Source organism: Macaca nemestrina, chromosome 3, assembly GCF_043159975.1.
Source record: "Macaca nemestrina isolate mMacNem1 chromosome 3, mMacNem.hap1, whole genome shotgun sequence".
Lineage (NCBI taxonomy): Eukaryota > Metazoa > Chordata > Mammalia > Primates > Cercopithecidae > Macaca > Macaca nemestrina.
In genome coordinates this window covers 176,020,447-176,027,026 of record NC_092127.1, presented here as the reverse complement: position 1 = coordinate 176,027,026, position 6,580 = coordinate 176,020,447, and the positions used below count along the sequence as shown (strand labels likewise).

At 37.8% G+C, this 6,580-nt stretch overlaps 1 protein-coding gene across 6 annotated transcripts in view; it reads right to left on the bottom strand.

The window, feature by feature from the left end:
• LOC105487858 (potassium voltage-gated channel interacting protein 4) overlaps window positions 1-6,580 on the bottom strand; it is a 1,213,665-nt gene that overhangs the window by 877,995 nt on the left and 329,090 nt on the right. The window lies entirely within an intron of this gene.

Here is a 6,580-nt window from a genome sequence, read left to right as displayed (position 1 = left end):
AGGAGGCACAGGAATGGATAGGAGAAATCATTTCAAGTAAATAGAAAAGCAAGTATATGCTTGTGAATAATGAGAAAAATACATTTTGAATAAAAGTATGGGTGTGTTTCTGTGTATGTATTGTATGGATGTGTGTTTGAATAAGGCATACTGATATTATGTATTGGTCAACCACAACATAGGAAAATAAATTGAAGGGCATCTCTTTAAATCTTACAGGTAGTCCATGCTTTGCACAGTACCAGCATTATGTTAAATGAATTCATTCATACTGACCAATTCTTCACTTTGCATGAGTTATAGTTAATATGGTTCTGTGCAAAACAAGGACAGCCTGTATGTCTATTTTTAATCAAAGATCTGAATTGCTGACTACAGGGCATACTCATTAATTCAGACGCCTCTGAAGATAGAAAAATTTGCTAGGACTAGATTTGAAGGGGAATCTTTAAAAATTAGAGCAACAAGTAATCACAGTGAAGATGATATTTCTTAAGAAGATATCCTCATGGAAAATAGAGAAAAGAGATGAAGGTTTCTTCCTTAAATTAGGGACACAGACTAGTGAGGTAAAAGAACAGCAGAAAGATAATCTGTGAGTTCTACTTGATTACAAACTGATGGGAGAACACGAACATGCAGTGAGCACCCTACTATGTGCTAATACTGTGTTAATCTAGGTATTCTTGTGGTTATCACATATAATACTCACAAATCTTTGTAAGATAGATTTTATTAGGTGAATGTCTTGATGCTGCTGAAGATTGAATACTATCTGAATTGAAATATTATCTCATTTCTACTATTCCTCATGCCACACCAGGAATATTCTTGTCATACCTACTCTGATATTCTGGAATCAGGCAGAAACTGTTATATTTAGGAGATACTTCTCCTGCTATCTTAGGGATACTTCTCCTGCTGTCTTTAGATTATAAAACCATTTTGACTATGAACTACTTTTCAGTGGCAGGTTATAACAGGTCACACCCTTAGGGCAATTTATAAGCTTGCTATGGCTACTATAACAAAACACTACAGACTGAGTGAATAAATCAGCAGAAATTTATTTTCACATAGTTCTGGAGGCTAGAAGTCCAAGATCAAGGTGTCAGTGGGATAGGTTACTTCTGCAGACTATGAGGAAGGATCTATTCCAGACTTTTCTCCTTGGCTTGAAGATGGTCAGTCTTCTCCCTTTGTCTTCATATTGTTTTCCTTATTTACATGTCTGTATCCAAATTTTATCTTCTTATGAGGAGAGCAGTGATACTGGCTGAGGGTCCACACTAATGACTTCAATTCAATTTAACTCTGTAAGTCCCATCATACAAATATGGTTGCATTTGAGGTACTGGAACATATAATAATCTTTCTTTTTATGGGGGAGGATGACACAATTCAGCCCATAACACAGAGGAAAAACACAATCAAAATTCACATTAGGGATTTTAGCTCTAAGAAATTAAATACATATATCAGAATACATAAAAACACCAGTAAGAATATGAAGTCATTTGTGTAAATGAGTATATTCATACATTTTCATACCGCTACAAAGAAAAACCCAAGACTGGATAATTTATAAAAGGAAGAGGTTTAATTGACTCACAGTTCTGCATTGCTGGTGAGGCCTCAGGAAACTTACAAACATGGTGAAAGGGAAAGAGGTACATCTTTTTTTTTTTTTTAATTATACTTTAAGCTCTGGAGTACATGTGCAGAACGTGCAGGTTTGTTACATAGGTATACATGTGCCATGGGGATTTACTGCACCCATCAACTCATCATCTGCAGTAGATATTTCTCCTAATGCTATCCCTCCCCTACTTCCCCACCCCCGATAGGCCCCAGTGTGTGATGTTCTCCTCCCTGTGTCCAGGTGTTCTCATTGTTCAGCTCCCACTTATGAGTGAGAACATGTGGTGTTCGGTTTTCTGTTCTTGTGTTAGTTTGCTGAGAATGATGGTTTCCAGCTTCTTCCATGTCCCTACAAAGGACATGAACTCATCCTTTTTTATGGCTGCATAGTATTCCATGGTGTATATGTGACACATTTTCTTTATCCAGTCTATCATTGATGGGCATTTGGGTTGGTTCCAAGACCCTGCTATTGTGAACAGTGCCACAATAAACATGTGTGTACATGTGTTTTTATATTGGATGACAGCAGGTGAGACAGAGAAGAAGAGAAGTGAAGGGAGAAGAGCCCCTTATAAAACCATCAGATCTTATGAGAACTCACTCACTTTCTCAAGAACAGCATGGGGGGAAGCCACCTCCATGATCCAATCACCTACCACCAAGTCTCTCCCTAGATACATGGGGATTATGGAGATTACAATTTAAGACGAGATTTGGGTGGGGACACAGCCAAATCGTATCAGTGAGTAATTAAGGAATTAACAGTGTCACGTCTTGGTTTGTTAACATTGATGAAGACAAATATATAGCCCCCAATATCAACTCTATCTCTTCACCTGGTTTAAGGTTTTTTTTTTGTTTGCTTGTTTGTTTTTTCCCTTTCATCATGGCGAGAGGTGCTTTCACTCTTCATTCTGTAATCCCATGAACAGCTATACAGACGTACCATACAGTTTTTGGAGGGGTGGGGGATAACATTCTTCAATGTCACTAGGCTTTTGTTGGACCAACTCAAGCCTGGAGGTATAGTTAGAGAGACAGAAGGGTACAAGATCAACCATGGAAGAATCCAATGCCTCCAAGCATTACATGTTAAGATAAAGATTAGGATCACTGCATTCTCAGTAAGATGAACTTAGAGAAACTGCATGTTTTCCCTTTTCTCAATGGTTTAACTTTTTCTTAGTTATGAGACAGACTTTAGAACAGCCAATAACCCATTAAAGTGAAGACATTATTGCCTTTTTAATAACAATGCCTCAAAGTGTAGGATATACGCCTGTCAACTCAGAGTTAGAATTGAATGTTCCACTTTCATTTTATTTATGTTGTAGTAGGAAAAAAGATTGATTTTTTTTTTAGAAGAAGGAGGTTTTTCTGTTTTATTTCATTTTCGGCTGAAATTGGTTGTTAGAATACAGCATCATTGAAATATTATGTGCACTGAACAAATGGAGCTGGGTTGCATTCCATAGTATGCCATCAAAGTGAAAAAGAAACAAAGTTTTTGTATAGAAAACTGGGATGTTAATAACATCACACTCGGTGGCAGATGCCTGTAGTCCCAACTACTCAGGAGGCTGAGGCTGGGGAATCACTTGAGCCCAGAAGTTTGAAACTAGTCTGGGCAATATAGCAAGACTCCATCTCAAAAGAAATTGCACTGGTTGGGGTTGAACCTTCAAGTCATTGAATCACGGAATTTTAAAGATGTCTGGCTTTTTCAGTTGTCTGGAGTGGATACTTAATTTAATTAAAGAGACAATGCATTTGATGAAAACAATTAAGCTGCATTGGCATACTCTACGTTGGCATCTAATATGATATGGCTATTTAATAAAAAGCTAGTATTCTGTTTGACAGATCAATTATTCATTAAACAGATGGGGCAGAAATGGACATGCAAAATCAAAGCTGATTAATTCAGCAAAATCTTCAATAATACTGTCATTTTTAATCCAAGCCAATGACTTCAAGCACAGCGGGCAGCTTGATAGAGGGCAAAGTAATCACAATGCAATGTGTTAAGTGCAAGTTATAAGAAGCACTATGTAAAGAGTATTATGCAGAAACAGAGGAGTTGTAACCTGACTTGGGGATATCAGAAAAATCTTCCTTTTAATAGAGGTAATATAGTTCTTAGTTTTAATAGACGTCAGGGAAAGAACGCATAAGTAGGCCGTTCAAAGGTATGTAGAGAGAAAAAGGCCCTGTTAATATTCTGAGACCCTGGTTGCATCAGTCTGATCTTGAGTACCTGTTGGATTAGCAGCCATTCAACCAAGTTGGAAAATGAGGGAGTAATTGATATTTCTTCCACAATTCAGTGTATTCATTATGGTATACTGTTGCAGTCATGCCCCCAACATGAGCCAGCCTCTTATACCCATGCCCTTGGACAGCCTACTACCACATTCAATAGGGCTGATATGTGTTAACCAACAGGACATTGTAGAAATGGCAGAATGTGTCATCAGAGGCTGGGTTATCAAAGAAATCTTAGCTTCTGCCTTGTTTGTTCTCTTGGTTCAGTCTCTGTGGGCCACTATGCATGACGACATTCAAGCAGCCTTATGGAGCAGTTCACATGGAGAGAAGCTAAGACCTCCTGCCGACAGGCAGCACCAACTGGCCATATAAATGAGCTACTTTGATCATGAATGCAGACTCTCTAAAGCCTTTACGTGGCAACCTCATGAGAGACCCCTGGCCAGAAGAACACAATTAAGTTCCTGAATTCCTGATCCACAGAAGAGTTGTGAGATACTAAACGCTTATTGTTGTTTTAAGCCACTAAATTTTGAGGTAACTTATTATGTGGTAATAGATAACTAAGACATGAATATACACTAACCCTAAAATAATCTCAAAACCTCTTCATGTTGTCCAGGTAGTACCCTTAAATATGACCTGCATGTTCTCATAAGTGTACGTGGTAAGAAATGTTCCATGTATTTATTTACATGTGTCTCTAGAAAAATATTTTACAGGGAAATAATTCTTCTATTCCTCAATGGATCCAGGTAGGGCCCATCAACACTTTCATTTATTCTGGTGGCCAGGCTAGTGCAGTGGCTCATGCCTGTAAGCCTAGCACTGTGGGAGGTCGAAGTGGGCAGATCACCTGAGGTCAGGTGTTCAAGCAGCCTGGCCAAATGGTGAAACCCTGTCTCTACTAAAAATACAAAAAAAAAAAAAAAGAAAAAAAAAATTAGCCAGGTGTGGTAGGATGCACCTGTAATACCAGCTATGCAAGAGGCTGAGGCAAAAACTTAAACTCAGGAGACGGAGGTTGCAGTGAGCTGAGATCTCACCACTGCACTCCAGCCTGGGTGAGAGAGTGAGACTCTATCTCAAAAAAATAAAAAATAAAAAATAAATTCTGCTGGTCAAAAAAAATCAATTCAGTGTTTAGTTGAGTAGAATGAATCTAAACTGAAAAGATTATTAGAGAGTGAATTTTATTCACGCAGACAACATGCCTCTTGACATGAAAGATACAAGAATTTAGGCATATGCTGTACAAACTTCCAGGGTGTAAAACCAGGCCAGAAAGAATTTTCTGGTCAAACAAGCTCAACAGCTTAATAGCAGTTCCAAACCTAGGAGAAAATGAATGCACCCCTGCCTTCACTAGACTATTTCCCTCCTCCCAGCTGGAAAGATAAAGGGAAAATAAACCCTTAAATATTGAGCTATATATACACACACATATATAAAATATATATAGCTTAAATTAATCCATAATATAGCTTCTATTTAATGTATATTAAATCAAATATACATTACATATAAAATAAAATTACACCACATTAAAATTACATTAAATTAAAATTATACATTATAGCTTAAATATACACATTTAAGCTATATATATAAGTTGATATAGATAAATTTATATATTTATGGCTTATATGTGTATAATCTAAATCTAAATATATATCATCTAAATCTCTTACAGACATGCATTTTAAAACCCACCAAAAGAGCTGACAAGTCAGGAATCCATTTTAGGACACCTATGGGCCTATTCTGGGAAAGGAGTCTTCATCATTGAGAAGCAAACTCTGGAGTCAGTTCCATGGAGCGATCTTAAAGGCACACAGCCATTGGTTTTACTGCACATGTGGCACCCTCTGAGGCCATCCTGCAAATCTCACACGAGTCATCTGCTCTGAAGTAGAGCACACCTATTTCTGGAAATAGAGGATTAGACTGTCTCTTTCTGAGTGTGGTTGGCATCTATGGGATAGGCTTTCCTGGTTAAAAACTAGGAAGTTAAGAGTAGTATAATAGAAAGAAAGAATGAAAGAAGGAGGGAAAGGAGTGGAGGTAGAAAAATCAGGAAAATCTTTCCATGATACAATAAAAATAAGTCAAAGGAAAAGAAAAAAAATTAGTGATCAGAGTAAAAGAAACTAGAAATAACTTTAAAAACGTACATCATATAGGGCCGGGCTCGGTGGCTCACGCCTGTAATCTCAGCACTTTGGGAGGCTGAGGTGGGCAGATCACGAGGTCAGGAGATCGAGACCATGCTGGCTAATACGGTGAAATTCCGTCTCTACTAAAAAATACAAAAAAAAAAATAGCTGGGCGTGGTGGTGGGCACCTGTAGTCCCAGCTACTTAGGAGGCTGAGGCAGGAGAATGGCATGAACCTGGGAGGCGGAGTTTGCAGTGAGCAGAGATAGCACCACTGCACTCCAGCCTGGGCAACAGGGCAAAACTCCGTCTCAAAAAAAAAAAAATAACAAATATTCTAGATACCAAACAATGAAATAGACAAAACTTGAAAACAGATAATTGATAAGAAAAATAAAGTACATCTCTAAAATGGAAGCTATTCCTGCCCCATCCCTTAATCTGCTTCCATATTTTAGATGACTGCTGCTTTATTCTTTGAGAGGACAAAAATCTAGGAATCATTCTTTACT